At 38.7% G+C, this 14,972-nt stretch overlaps 3 non-coding genes across 3 annotated transcripts; all 3 read left to right on the forward strand.

The window, feature by feature from the left end:
* The first annotated feature begins 4,296 nt into the window (after positions 1-4,296).
* On the forward strand, positions 4,297-4,415 carry LOC148184357 (5S ribosomal RNA). The gene has a single exon (XR_015772625.1). It is a non-coding gene; the product is annotated as a 5S ribosomal RNA (ribosomal RNA).
* Positions 4,416-4,699: 284 nt separating this feature from the next.
* LOC148184358 (5S ribosomal RNA) lies at positions 4,700-4,818 on the forward strand. The gene has a single exon (XR_015772619.1). It is a non-coding gene; the product is annotated as a 5S ribosomal RNA (ribosomal RNA).
* A 284-nt stretch (positions 4,819-5,102) lies between these two features.
* Positions 5,103-5,221, forward strand: LOC148184359 (5S ribosomal RNA). Its single transcript, XR_015772618.1, has one exon. It is a non-coding gene; the product is annotated as a 5S ribosomal RNA (ribosomal RNA).
* Positions 5,222-14,972: the final 9,751 nt, after the last annotated feature.

Below are 14,972 nucleotides of genomic sequence, written 5' to 3' on the forward strand. Positions count from 1 at the left end.
TTTTTTTTCCTAATCTTAGATTTCTGAGATTCATTTGCATATCACTAGTTGTCCAAAGGTTTTGCTTCATGCCTGCCCAGCTGCTCTGATATTCACCTGAAACATGAATAGTAGGCAATCTTCACCTATACATTTTAAGTATTCACATAACTAAAAGATTGCTTTCAGTTTCTCACTGGTGTATAATAGGGTATGTATTTCAAAGTATTTCCTCTCCTCACTTTTATAGTAGTTGGTCTTTTTATTATCAGAATTTTTATGCTATAGAGGTATTAAAGTTTTTTGCTACATCTGAAGAAAAACAGGAAACAATTACATCTAAGTTGTATTTATTCCCATTGACATAGCTGCTTTCTTTTTCTAGAGGGAAAAATTGAACTTGCAGAGATCTTGCTAGTCATAAAACTGCTGAAGCAAGGTCATGCATTTCAACATGGATATAAAATGTTAATAAATGGGGGGCCATTGTCCCACACTCAAAAATTTATGCACTACCTTAATATGGGATCGTTCTTTTCTTGCTTAAATTCACCTAGTAATTTCTGACTGCATTCATTGCCCAAGGATATATTTCTTTACAGTTAAATATCCACTAGCTTAATATTTTGATAGAAGAAATGCAGAATGTCATTTATAACCTACACAATAGTAAGTGAGTAGAAATTTGCCCCATGGAAGAAATGCTACAGAGTATATAAAAATACAATATTCGGTTTCAATTACTTATGCTGAACAGCACTGGAAGAAATCCCAGTTGGAATTCTAATACCATTTCAGAGTGTCTTCATTCTTGCTCCTCTAAGAACATAAAAGCAGTGATGCATTGATAGTCAAGGCAATGCAAGATAAATGCAGTCTTAGGAAAAACCTTGAGATAATCAAAGTAAATTTTGAGAGCACACATTTCTCTATATTTTGTACAGTTCCAGACATATTGTTGTAATAAATATCTTTCCCATGGCATCAGTAATTACAGGAGCATGCAAGTAAAATGATCATTGCCCTCTCCCCCGCAGTCTTACTCTTTAAATAGATCTTTTAGAGATCAATGTACTTATCAAAAAGAGGACTGAACTATTTGTTCATAGTTTCTAACTGCCTTCTCAGGGTAAAAGTACAGGATATTAAATAAGTGTTTAATCTAGTAGCAAACAATACTATGGGTACAAAAGATGTAAAAATTCAGAAGAAAATACTTATCAAACTTTTTTTTATTATTATTTTTTTTAATGTGGAGTCAATGGCCAGTAAATCAAAACATGAAGAAAAGAGTAGATGCCTCGTATCTCAAAGTCATCAAAGCCAGACTGAATGCTCCTGTGGAAAATCCCAAGCACTAGGTCTAAGCTGTGGCCTTGAAATCAAAATTAACCTACGTGACTGGCCCTAATCACTTGTGCCTTTAAAACCAACTTTTCCCTCTAATTTGCATTTCTACCTTGCCTTGTATAATGCTGATAGTTTTCATTAACCTATTGAAATATGTCTTCAATTCAAAGCAATGTATGTATTTGACAGTGATAAATGCACAAACAAGGCTGGGAAATACATATTTTCATATGTATCCTCTAATTTGGATAAATAGATACATGGATAAAAGCTGAGATAGGCCAAATAAATTTAGCAGAAGCATGTGAGGACATAGTCAGCAGAGTCTGCTGGTTATGCAGAATTGTAGAGGTTAACACTAAGAAAAAAAGTAAAGCTGGACACAAATATAGGCTTGGACAGAAGTGGTGGGAGAGCAGCCCTACAGAAAAGGATCTGGGGGTGTTGGCTAAAGAGGATTCAGCAGCATGCCCCCAGTGAACGCCATGCTGGGGCAAGTGAAACAGCATAATTAATTGGTCAAAAGGGGTAACTAAAAAAAGCAGTGCTGGCAACTGGGGGAAATGAGGCTGAGCAGCAAACTCTTTGCTCTCTACAAACACCTGAGGAAGGCAAGGTGCTGATCTCCGTGGTATCCAGTGAGAGGACATATGGGAATGGTTCAAAACTGAGCCAGATGAGGTTTAGGAAGCATTTTTATCAAGAGAGATTGGTCAAACACTGGAACAAGCTTCCTAAGGAGATGGTTGATGGTTCCAAGCCTGTCTGTTTGAGAGGTACTTGGACAACGAGCTTAATAACATTCTTAACATTTTGGTCAGACCTGAATTGATTCAAGCAGTGAAGGAGGACATGGGGCTGCTGGAGACCATGGATATGATCAGAGGGCTGGAATACCTCTCCTACGATGACAAGCTGAGAGAGTTTGGTTTGTTCAGCCTGGAGAACAGAAGGCTCTGGGGCAACCTTAAAGCACCTTAAAGGGGGGCTGCAGGAAAGCTGGATAGACTTTTAAAGGACATGTAGTGATAGGATAAGGGCAAATGGCTTTAAACCAAAAGAAAGTACATTTAGATGAAATGTTAGAAATTCTTTAGTGTGAGGCTGGTGAGGCACTGGAACAGGTTGCCCAGAGAAGCTGTGGATGCTCCATGCCTGAAAGTGTTCAAGACCAGGCTAAATAAGGTTTTGAGTAACCTGGTCTAGAGGAAGATGTCCCTGCCCATGGCAGCGTGATTGGAACTAGATGATCTTTAAAGTCCTTTCCAACCCAAACCATTCTATGATTCTGTCATTCTGTGACTGTTGTAGGACTCTTCCAACTGAAATAGTTTTTTCCACTCTTTTTTATTGTGTGACCTTCATGACTCAATGCTCAGCTCACTGAGGCAATCTGCCTTCCCAACAGGAACAGAAATGGAAAGCCCCATGAAACACTCATCTTAGATGATTTCACACAGCTCAGTCTCCTAGGAAAATATGGGTAAGCAGCTTTTCCAGTCCATGCACAGTTCTTCATTGACATAATGCATGAATTTGAAGCAGGGCCATCACCTCAGGGTTACTGTAAACTTCCAGACATAGGTGTCACAAGAAACATCGTACTCATATTTGTATTCCAAGTCCATCAGTCTAAGAAAACAGACTTTCTTGCAGAACCATTCTATATCTCAAATATTGAGCTGCCTGCCTTTGCAGGAATAGCTCAAATTGTTCCTGTGTGAAGAAATGCCCTCATACAGGCTTAAATATATACTTTTACAGGAACTTGATCTCAAAGTATGGCTGAGTGGAGCACTTGGTGCTTAAAATGGCAGCAAACTTGTGTTAGTGAAATTCACAGATAGATCCATCCCAAGCAATTCCTTTTATCCTTAACTCTTTCATACTCCCATCCTTGTAATCTCCCTACCTAGCTGCCTACAGATACTCGATCTTAAAATTCAAATAGTTATGTTATTGGAGACACCTTTAATTCTCTGACACCTCTACTTCTCTGACACCTCTAAATATTTTTCTTTACTGTTTGCCACAGACCCTGGAGCACTGTCCCATTCCTGCCCCTCCCTCCTCTCCTCCCCCCCAATCCCAGACGGTATCTATTTTTTCTTATCTTCTGTCCTCTTGTCTTTTTCCACCTCCATATATGCATCTAGAGACATACACACTATTTTTGTTTGGCTGTGGAAAGTTTGTATTTTCAGTTCCTTACACAGTATTTGAAAATATAGCATTTTTTTTTGCATTAATTAAAGGCCATAAAATATCCCAAATTATGCCTTAGAGAAAAAGGCAGAAAACACTTGAAAAAGTACTGGCTTGCGGTCACTGATGGAAATCCAGCCCCTTAGCCCAAGTGAAAGGGGCATAGCCCATGTATCTGGAATCACAGTTTAGTGTTCTCTTGGTTAGATTGTGCTCCTGTTATTAAACAAACTAATAAAGTCCTCCAAGAAAGATGAACCTATGGTTCGTTGTTTGGGCTTTTAAAAATTATGATATCTACACATTGTGGCATCTCCCTATGGCCACAGACTTGCCAGAAGTTACACAGAAAAAAGGACTATAGTCTGTTTGCTTTCAAAAGTCACACCTGCACTGTGTGAAGAAATCATGGTGACATTGAGGCCATTTAATTTTGGACTATATATTCTTATTATGTGGCAGAGACTAATAACTTTTAACAGTACCACAGGTACTGGGGTATCCCTTGTTTTGCTTGGGCAGCCTTGGCGAGGGGCAGGAGCTTGTGGGCACACGTGGCAAGTGTGCTTTGTGTGCCTTGTGTGCCTTGCCTCGTGTGGTTTTTGTGCTTTCTGTGCCCTGCGTGTTGCTGGCTCTGGCTCCGAGTCCCGTGTCGCCATACCCAAACCAGGTGCCCGGGCTGTATGCTCTGCGTGTCTGTGCTGTGTCCGTGAAGCTGCGGGGCACAGCGAGAAGGTGAGTGCTGCTGAGGGTGCTAATGGTGCCTACGGCCATACCACCCTGAGAACGCCCGATCCCGTCTGATCTCGGAAGCTAAGCGGGGTCGGGCCCGGTTAGTACCTGGATGGGAGACCGCCTGGGAATACCGGGTGCTGTAGACTTTTTTTGCGGCGTGCCGGCGCCTGGACGGAAGGGCTCTTCCTTTGCCTGGGTAGCTGTGGCGAGGGAGAGGAGGGCGAGGGCACGCGAGACGTGAGTGCCTCGTGTGCCTTGCATCGCGTGGCTTTTGTGCCTTGCGTGCCCTGTGTTTTGTTAGGTCCGGCTCCGGGTTCCTGGTGCCCGCGGCCATGGGTGACCCTGGCTTCCCGTGCCGAGTCCGTGAGGCGATGGGGGAGGGCGGGAAGGCGGTGGTGAGCTCGAGAGCGCTGCTGAGGGTGCTGGTGGCGTCTACGGCCATACCACCCTGAGAACGCCCGATCTCGTCTGATCTCGGAAGCTAAGCGGGGTCGGGCCCGGTTAGTACCTGGATGGGAGACCGCCTGGGAATACCGGGTGCTGTAGACTTTTTTTGCGGCGTGCCGGCGACTGGACGGAAGGGCTCTTCCTTTGCCTGGGTAGCTGTGGCGAGGGAGAGGAGGGCGAGGGCACGCGAGACGTGAGTGCCTCGTGTGCCTTGCATCGCGTGGCTTTTGTGCCTTGCGTGCCCTGTGTTTTGTTAGGTCCGGCTCCGGGTTCCTGGTGCCCGCGGCCATGGGTGACCCTGGCTTCCCGTGCCGAGTCCGTGAGGCGATGGGGGAGGGCGGGAAGGCGGTGGTGAGCTCGAGAGCGCTGCTGAGGGTGCTGGTGGCATCTACGGCCATACCACCCTGACAACGCCCGATCTCGTCTGATCTCGGAAGCTAAGCGGGGTCGGGCCCGGTTAGTACTTGGATGGGAGACCGCCTGGGAATACCGGGTGCTGTAGATTTCTTTTGCGGCGTGCCAGTGACTGGACGGGCGTATGCAGAAGTGCAGAAGACTCGGCACCTAAATCATGTAGGGCTCTTCTCCTAACAGTAGTATCCTGGTGATTTCTCATAACTGTTTTAAAAGAAAATACAGGACAATGTCCTGGATTCCTTCGTTATGTTCCTAGAAAACCTTCTGTTAAGCTTCTTGCCTGTGTCTTCACTATCTAGCCTGAGACATGCGTGACTAATCATATTAATTAAGGCAGCATTATGATTAATAGCTCCTTGTATCAGTCAAAGGTAGATAACACAGCTGAACAGCTCCAGATGTCCAGCAAGTCTCCACACTAGCCTGGCGAGCACACCTAACTCTTGATTTTCCTCAGATGTTCCTAATGTTCCTTTGCAAGTCTCACCTAATCATCTCATCTCTCAGACACAAGCACTTCTGGTGTGCTTCTTACTCTTCTAATTTGTCCCAGTCTCAGCTGTCAGTCTGTAGATGTGTACCATTCTCATTCCAGCTGTAACCTTCAATTGTGAATGTAGTTTCCACATGTGTCACTGTTGGACACGATGTAGAAGTGTGGATTCACAGCACACACCATAACGAGTTGCTAGGAAAAGGGCCTTTATTCTCTGAACTTTTCAGCTTTTGTAGGGTCTTACACTACAGGTTTACATGATTGGTCAAGGGAACATGATGTCTTGTCCCATTGGTGGGACAAGAGAAAAACACACTATCCACAGTTATACAGAACTGTTTTGAGAAGTAAAATTGTGTACAAATGTTGTCCTTGAGCGAAAGATCTTCCAAGAAACTTTCCCTTGTGAACAGATCAGCCACTGACAGGCTGTAATTCTCTCAGGCTCTCAGAGAAAATCATGCATTTAATCTTCAGGACAAAAGGGACTGTTGCTGTGCTCTCTGGCCATATTATCATTTCAGTCTTTCTTGTAAGTGCATTAACTCATCAGAAGGTCTTTGGAGTCAGTGGTCATGGTAATAACAGGAAAAAAGCAGTCTTCTCTCACCTAGTGGCCATGCAGGACAGTGTTTCATACCCATCTTTTTTAATTTCTCAGGTTTAAATGAGTCAGAATATTTCTACTCTCTGATGCAGCTATATTGCAAATGATAGGTTGTACCATCTGAAGAGTCTTTCAGTCATTTCATTAGGCTGAATGTTCTTAATGCTTGCACAAGGAGATCACTCAATACCTATTTTGGGATGCCATGTGTTGAAAACAGAACACTGTGTTTAGCAGTGGCAGAATGGACTGACATGTCAGGAGGAGACTAAAATTTTGGAAAGTGGAAAAAAATCCTTAAGTGGGTATGATATGTCAAAGCAAAAACAAAACCAAAACCAAAACCAAACAAATAGCAACCAATCAGACAAAAAAAGAAGAAACCTTCAGCTATTTTGTGCAATTGGACAAAAGAAACCGTGAAGATTTTATGCAGAAATTGTTCAGTATTCTGAGTCACGCTAGACCAGCACATCTACTTATCTCAAGATTTGTTTTTCTGGTGACTTCCATAAAAAGTATTTATTATTGGTAACAAATTATCAGACTATAACAACACAGATGTGGCAGAGTGCAGTCTTTATTTTCTACAACCTTTGTTTCTTTCATGACTGTTGCAAAGCTGTGGTATCACAAAACAATTATTTTAGATGGGCAGTTAAACCTACTTTTCTTGCACAGTTCTTACAAATTTTCAAGGATCTACACCCTTCTATGTGGGCTCTTCTGTCAGCTACATCTGTAATATATTTGTTAAGTGCTTTGATTAATACAGGTGTCCTGTGTGTTTGAATGCTTTTGTTATGGGTAGCATCTTTTCAGAATGAATTGAGTATATCATCGTTGTTCCTTTTTATCATTTTCCTCAGTGTCTCTGTTCATCTGGGGCTGGTACAGCCATCATCACCTCATCATGTTGTTGTTCAAAATATCAGCAAGTGTTTCTTTGCTCTTTTATTAAAACATCCCCTATTTCAGTTTATTGCAATAGGTAAATGTATAATCTTGAAGCTACTGTATAGGGTTTGAAATTGCTCAATTCAGCTGATTGATTCTGTAATCTGGCTTGCCAGGACCTGTCCTTGTTCTCAATGAAAATGTTTTTATCAACTTGTTGGTGCTGTATATCAGCTATTGTGCAGATAGGATGATGCTATCTCAAGATAAACTTGATATTCTCTTGTGAATGCTTGTTAATACAGATTTTCTTATCTACCATTTTCTCTTCCTAATTTTGATGAAACTGTTAACCCATATGTTTGAGGTAGTGATGTTTATATGACACATTCTTTTTCTCGGTGAATTCTAATTGAAATTCCTTCACTATTTTCTAGTTAGTCTGTTTTCAGCAGGAGCTCTAAACATGAACATGCTATTGGGTATTTCTGAAGCTGGCACTTATTTTCCCCTTTCAGCTTTTTTACATGTCTTATCTGCTCTTTTCCTAGCTGTAGATAAGAAAAGGACCTGATTTGGATCAAACCAAATACTCTTCTTGGACTACAGCAGTTCCTAAGTATTAGGATTTCATTGTAAGTGGAATATTTTCAATTGGTTTCTCATGAAATGAATTAATACTTTCATGACTTTATTGCCCGCTGTGTGCAATAAGAGACACTTCTAGGTGCTCTTCATATTTATCTTTACCCAAGGCATTCAAATGGATTTGGAAATATGTTTTTCTTTTATTTCCAATCCTCAGCATTTCTCTGAGATAAGAATATTTTCTAGGTACTCTTCATTTATCTCTTTCTTGACTTTCACATACTGACAGGTTTTCAAATAAAACAACAAATCTTTTTTTTTGTGTGGGCTATGGTTGCTTTTGACAACATGTTGTGCTGTCCTCTTTATATTTCAGGAAGCCAGATTGTGACCAAGGATATAACATTTAAAGTAGAGCTCTCTCTATTAAACTCAAAGCACAATAGCTTCATCAGACACACTTACTGCAAGATCCCTTCGGTAATTAGATATAATTAAACAGAATTGGAAGAGGTGTGACTTTCGTAATTCTGAATTTTCCCTTAAATTCAAACCCAGGAGGCCTATGTCTGAAATTGCCTTTGGTGAATTTGAAGTTTGTGACTTTTTCTTTGGAATATAATCATATTCACTACCAGGATGATATTTTAAAGCTTCCTGTGTATGTCTTTAGTGGCAAACTTTAGAGTATGTGAGGCTTTGTGAGTTCAATAAATACAGCATGCTGCTAAAGAACATTGTCAATTTTGTCAATGGGAAGTTGTTTTGCAAACATCTATGAACATACTATGTAAGTTTAGTTATTTTTGCTCATATTTATGTAGGTTTAAAATAATCTAAAAGGAAAACCAAGAAGCAAATGAAAGCCAAGACGCCATCTCTGAAATCTGGAAAATGAAACAGCCTGTGAATCTGTTTTTAAGGATGGTATTTAGGATATACTATAGTCCATTTATTTTTCTGTTTTGCACCAGTCACAAAAACAAAGAGTGATGTCAAGAGAAAATAATTTTAAAAAAGCAATACCTCTATTGTTGCCTTGATATTGATCTATGTCATCTGATATTTCTTTCTGACATTAGCCTTTGGTCCCCAGTATATTTTAGAGAATAAAATGCTGACTATATATTTTGCAATAAACATCAGAGAAAAGTATGAACTACATTAGGCTTTATTTAGTTTTCTGCACAGTGACCTCTGAGAATCTTACTGTTCCTATAAATCAGTGTTCTTGTTGATGCAATGTAATTTCTAGTGGAAGGGCTGTTTTGTCAGGAGATTTCTTTAAGACACACTTTCTTTAAAGATGATCTATGATAATTTAAAACAAGACAATCTAAAACAAATAAAGGATCATTTACTCAAGATTTTTTAGCCTGTTGCAGTCTCTGCTGATCATGTTTTTATTTCTCATTTGAATTTTCTGTTAGTTGTGCTTTAAGAGAAGAGATATTGTCCTCTATTACTTGATCCTCTTTAAAAAATCCCCTCCATCCCTCAAGTTCTCAGCTCTGCTGTGGCGTATTTTCTTAACAAAAGCTAATGTGTCAGAGACCTCCAAAATTTTTTATTTTGCATGCTACATCTAAAACAGAAGCAGGTCTTCAACGCATAGGCAGTTTCTAGTAGAGAAAACCTGTGGGATGATTTTTTTTTTCCTAAATGTGTTATATAGAGTGCCATGTGATTTTGTCCTACAGTGTTGCTATTCTAACTTTTCCTTTATAGGTTATAAAACAAAGTAACATATAATTATTGCATTCTGAGTCATACCAAAGATCTAGTGAGATAAATAAATGTCCAGGAAGAGGACACTGAGGAAGAGGAAGACACACAGTAATGGTCCCTAATACGCTTACACTCTCAGCTGTGGAGGATTCCTGAGACTCTTGCATTTCTCCTGGTGACCTCCTGTGTACGTCACTTGCAAGAAACTCTCTGGTCAACCTTTTAACTCAGAGAAATCATTTACATTCACAGAATCCTTTGCCAGGAGGACTACAATTTTACCTGCTGGATTAGGAACTACCTCCTTTCCTAACAGAATATTTAGGATAACAAGAACATTGCATATGTTATTTATTTACCTATTTATTTATGTATGTAATGTTACCCAGCACTTGACAGCTTTTATAGAATGGCTTACAATATCCCAAAATCGCTTTTGAGCGACATTGGTCAGCTGAGAGCCCCCCATTTTGTATATGAATCTGATATTGCTTTTCCCTCTATTGATTTTCACCTGCCTGCACTGTATTTTATCTGCTATTAGAATATCCAGTTACTCAGTGGATCCTTCACAATCTGCCATCATCATTAGTATCTTGAATTACTTTGCATCATCAGAAGCACAGTTACTTCTTCAATGTCATTACTGGGCTATTTATGAAGATGTTGAATGGCACAGAACTCTACTACTGATCTTCCCACACCACAGGAATTAACGTTTCAGTCCTGTTTCCATTTCTGTTCTCTCAACCATTCATTCATTACTTTCAGCCACGAAAGAATCACCTTGTACTGATGCAATGGCTTGTTGCTTTCCTTAAGATTTTGCAATAAAGATCATTGTGAAGACTTTTGGAAATCCAGATAGACTATATGTACTTAATAATTTCTGTCTCTCTGATTGTGGACTTTGGGGGCAGTAATTCTCTTCACAGAAGTCTCTGGATTTAGTTTTCTCCAAGGTATTAACAAAGAGATCCAGTAAATTTATCCTTTCCAATTCTCTTTAATGATTTGCTTCATATAAAAGGATTTTTAAAATTACTTTTTAAAAGTTAAGATTATTAAATAAAAATTCTGTCAGCCAGCATTCATGTATTGAGCTTCAAGTGAGAGGCTATCTTCTAGATTTAGTAGTTTATATATTTCATCACTGAATTAATTTGAACTCTTCGGTGAATACCACCTTGTTCTGGTGAGTGACTGACATTCACTCTGTGTATAACCACGTTAGTTCAACTTCAAGTGCAGCCACCCCATAAATCCCTCAATCTCCAAACCTGTCAAGGGATTCCAGATGAAAACTTTCACCATAAAATGGTGAATATAAGTTAAAATAATATATTCAACTTTGGAAAAAATATTTTTTCCTGAGTGCGCCTTTATATTTTCATGTGCTGTTGCATCAGAACAGAATCCTTGTTTTGACCTCTGCAAGAATGTTAGGAAAGAAGTTTAATTTGTTAGCTGACTTCAGAATTCGTTTTTTTCATCTGGCTCACAGCTTCTAATACAAGTGCCATTACCACACTTCAAAGTTCCCTTCCTTCCTAGCTGTCTCAAGTACAAAGCAGAACATCTCTTTATTAGTCATCTGGTAAATTTTTTCCACTGCATTTGTGTCCTCTCCATTATATCACACATCAAATATTCATGTCTATTTTTTTTTTTCCTGACCAAATTCTGATTCTTTCCCTGGAATTTATTTTGTGATTGAACAGTTGAGGGTTGAGTTGGTGAAAGAGGTAATCATAAGTCAATTGACATTGCTCCATGTCATTCATGATCCTCCCTCTCAAGTCAGAAAAGTAATTTTCTCAAACTAATGATTTCTGGATACCTAGGCCAATTTAAATTATCCAAATTAAAACTGATAGTTCTAAAACTGTTCAGAGAGCACTTCTAACTGGCTAGTCTCAAATCATTATTAAGGAATAAAGTAAACAAAAATGGACTTTTAAAAGAATTATAAATAATGAAGTCAGTTCCTTTATCCACACTTAAATATTGTCAAGTTGGTCCTCAGGTGGTACATGAGGGTGTAGTTGTAAAGAAGGCAGTAATGCCTACAGAGCACCACTTGAGTTCTGGCTACTGTGTTTTATTTCCCAAAACTTTCAAACAACAAGGAAAGGAAATACAGCTCAAATATTTTCAGAATAATCAGAAAAATATCTCATAGATTTTTTTCTAAATTAGTTTACATTGTGTCATGTTACTATGTTAAGGTATAATATAGACATTGTTCTTAGTGGAAGCAACTGATCAGGCTTCCATGAAGTCTGTATATAACAAAAATACAGAAAAAATGGTTTAAAAAACCTCATATATTTATTTTGAGCATTTCTTTTTTGCATCAAGCCATGGCTCAGAAATAAAATCTCAGATCTAGCCAAGAACACAGTTCCTAACATTTCTTCATGTATACTTGAATGGTCCATGAATAAAGAGACCATCCTTTGAAATGATTCAGATATTGGTCCATGAATAAAGAGACCATCCTTTGAAATGATTCAGATATTGTCAGAGACCTTTGCTTTCTACCTGCTAGTGTATGCAGAATTATCTTCAGACTGACAGCATCCCAGTTACCTAAATGCAATTTGTGCACATGCATACATCACAGAAAATTAAATACCATATGGTGCTGAGCCAGTCACAATTTGTACTGTTTGAAAATAGCACACTTTTGAAGCCTGATGACAAATTTTATGAGTTTTCTCTCACTAATTTATGGAAAAGTAGCTCTTAACCATTTATCAGCAGAAGCACTGCCTAAGCCGTGGCTGTAAAACTTCACTGCAAGAAATATTTCTAAACAAATCACTGTCTATAAAACATAGAAGACCTATGAAAAAAGATTTTTCCTCTCAAAATACCTACAATACTTTTAAAATTTCCTGTCTTCACAGGAAATTCTTCTTCTTCTTCCTGGTGATGATGTGTTTTTACTCATCACAAATTAAAACATCCCAGGCAAAGGAAATAAACCTAGCTGTTTCTGTGACCCCTGAGATACAGTCCTGTTACTGTGAGTAAGATGGATTCACAGTGAAAGAGTATTTTTTGGCACAGTCTGAGGATGTGTTTGTGCCTTCTGTTGGTCAGATGACGTAACTGACTTGTGTTGGCCAGAATTTATCTTTAAGTTGTTGATAAAATATCAGGATATAATATCATGAAACAGAAATGTTATAAATTTCTGGGTTAAAAAAAAATTGTCCTTAGTCATTTGTATAAACTTTAGGAGTAATCTCTATTGTTTAGCATGATATTTTGTTTGCTGTGTGTGAAAGTTGTAAACTACTGAAGCAGCAAATAGAACATTTAATCTTTGTATTTTTATAGCAAATTCATGCCCTATCTGAGACTGGAGGCTCCTCAAATGAGATCCTGGGACATGTGATAAGAAAATGTGGAGAGATATTGTGTATCTCCTGAGAGAGGCACAAAGCTCTTACAGCCTAGTGGCAATTTTGCATGAGTCAGCTGCTCCAGGTCCCTGTATAGGTAAGGGAGGAAGAAAGCAAGTGTTGTGATCCTTAATTAATAGGCTGGGAAAGGAGTTCACTGATTAATTGTTGCCGTGTCAATGAGAGCACAGGGGCCCTGTCAAGGGTGGTGACTGAATCTCAGCTCTCTGAGCCACATCTTGTTACTAGCAGGACCATCCGTTTGCTTCAGAAGGTGGAGAAAATGGATTTGGATACCCTTTTAAAGATGGCTGGGTTTTTTTCTCCTTGTCTCTACAGTATATTGGAATTTCTCTCTCATGCTTACATCACTGTTCCTCAGTGACAGGCTGTGCCTTGTGTTTAAATGCTGCTTGTTGTTTCCCTGCTCATCTTTATATAAGAATAATATGGACTATATTGAAAGCCTGCTCTTAAAAAACAATTGCAAATGTTTTGATATTTCTCAGCTGTAGAAGTGTATATATATATATATATGAGTCTGTCTAATTAGAAACTTTTCTTTTGCTCTTTCATGGAATCTGTGTGTCTTTGCCTCATTTTCATATAAAGAAAAAGAGATGATTTGGTACTGGCAAAAATACTGTATTTTAGATCCTAAATAAGAAGTACTCTATATTTCCTTTTTGGATCATTCTAATTAAAATCATTGTATAAATTAATGAAAAATAAAAATCATGGTCAACAAATTTAAGGATTTTTACTCTAAGCAAAACATCTATTTATTTTACAGAGAATTTTTATTTAAGTAAACACAATTTTTTTACAAAATTTTTATTCATCCATTTGATATAGAACAATTTTTAAGAGAAACTCAGGGAGGCTCCATTAAATGAAATGCGTGTTTTCTAAGTAAAAAAAAAAAGTTCAAAGTAAAGGAAAAAAAAAAATAAAATAAATTACTTGAACCTACTTAGTGGTGCAGCATATCGTGTGCCAGTATTGCTTTAAGATGTTTACTCCAATGCGGTGAAAACCCATCTGAAATACTCTGCTCAGCTCTGGAGCCCTTAACACAAAGACCTTTAGGAAAAGGCCTGGAAGAGGGCCCAGGAAATGGTCAGAGGGCTTTTCCTATGAAAACAGACTGAGAGACTTGGGCTTGTTCAACCTTAAGACTCCAGGAAAACCTGACTGTGGCCTTACAGTACTTAAACATGGCTTATATGAAAGATGGGGACAGACTTTTTAGTAGGGCCTGTAGCAATAGGACAAGTGATGGTTTTCAACTCAAGAAGGGTAGATTCAGGCTAGATAGATTACATATAATTATATAAATTTATAATTAATTTATAATTCTTAATTTTGTACAACATGCTGACAAAAGTATTTCATACATGTTTAGGGTGTTCTATAGCTTAACAATGAAGTTCAGTTTAGTATTTAACTCACAAATGAGATTCTTCAGCCTTTCTGGTCAGGAATGATATATGTTTCCACTTAACTCATCTGGGGAGCTGACTACAGAGTCTAAGCCTATGTTCATTCTCCCCTGACCTGCATAAAGTGTAAACAAATAAAGGAGATAATGAGGATGTATGTTCATTACCTGTAAACTGGTATAAATTGCAGGGAGACTGAGTACCAAGTCTTCTTTCTTCTTTTCCTCTTTGCTAGTAAGTTTCTTTTAATTAATCATCACATAATTCTCATAGACTTTCCTTCTTTATTGATTTGGTTTCTAAATGTTGGTCTGGGAGTTGTACCTGGTAGAAAATTTTCTCTTCCTCAATGGACATTGCTCCAAGAGGTGGGAGATAGGGAATGGTAAACAAGGAATTGAGCCCTCTGTACCTTTCTCAGATTGCTACTCTGAGCAGTATTGCAAAAATTAACTTGAATAGGAGGCCTACTTGGGTGGTCCAGTGCATCAAGATAAATCTAAAATAATCAGGATCCAGTGAGTCAGTCACAGCTGTGCTTTCTGACTGCCAGTGACTTCTCATATGGCATGGATCTGGAAAGAGCAATCCAGGAAGTTGTCTCTAGAGATTCTTCAAAAACAAATTTTCCATATCTTTTTTCCCTACCCAAAGCAAAAGACTAACAA

Source organism: Pseudopodoces humilis, chromosome 5 (genome assembly GCF_049639895.1).
Source record: "Pseudopodoces humilis isolate 2021_Gansu_Grassland_sample_001 chromosome 5, ASM4963989v1, whole genome shotgun sequence".
Classification (NCBI taxonomy): domain Eukaryota; kingdom Metazoa; phylum Chordata; class Aves; order Passeriformes; family Paridae; genus Pseudopodoces; species Pseudopodoces humilis.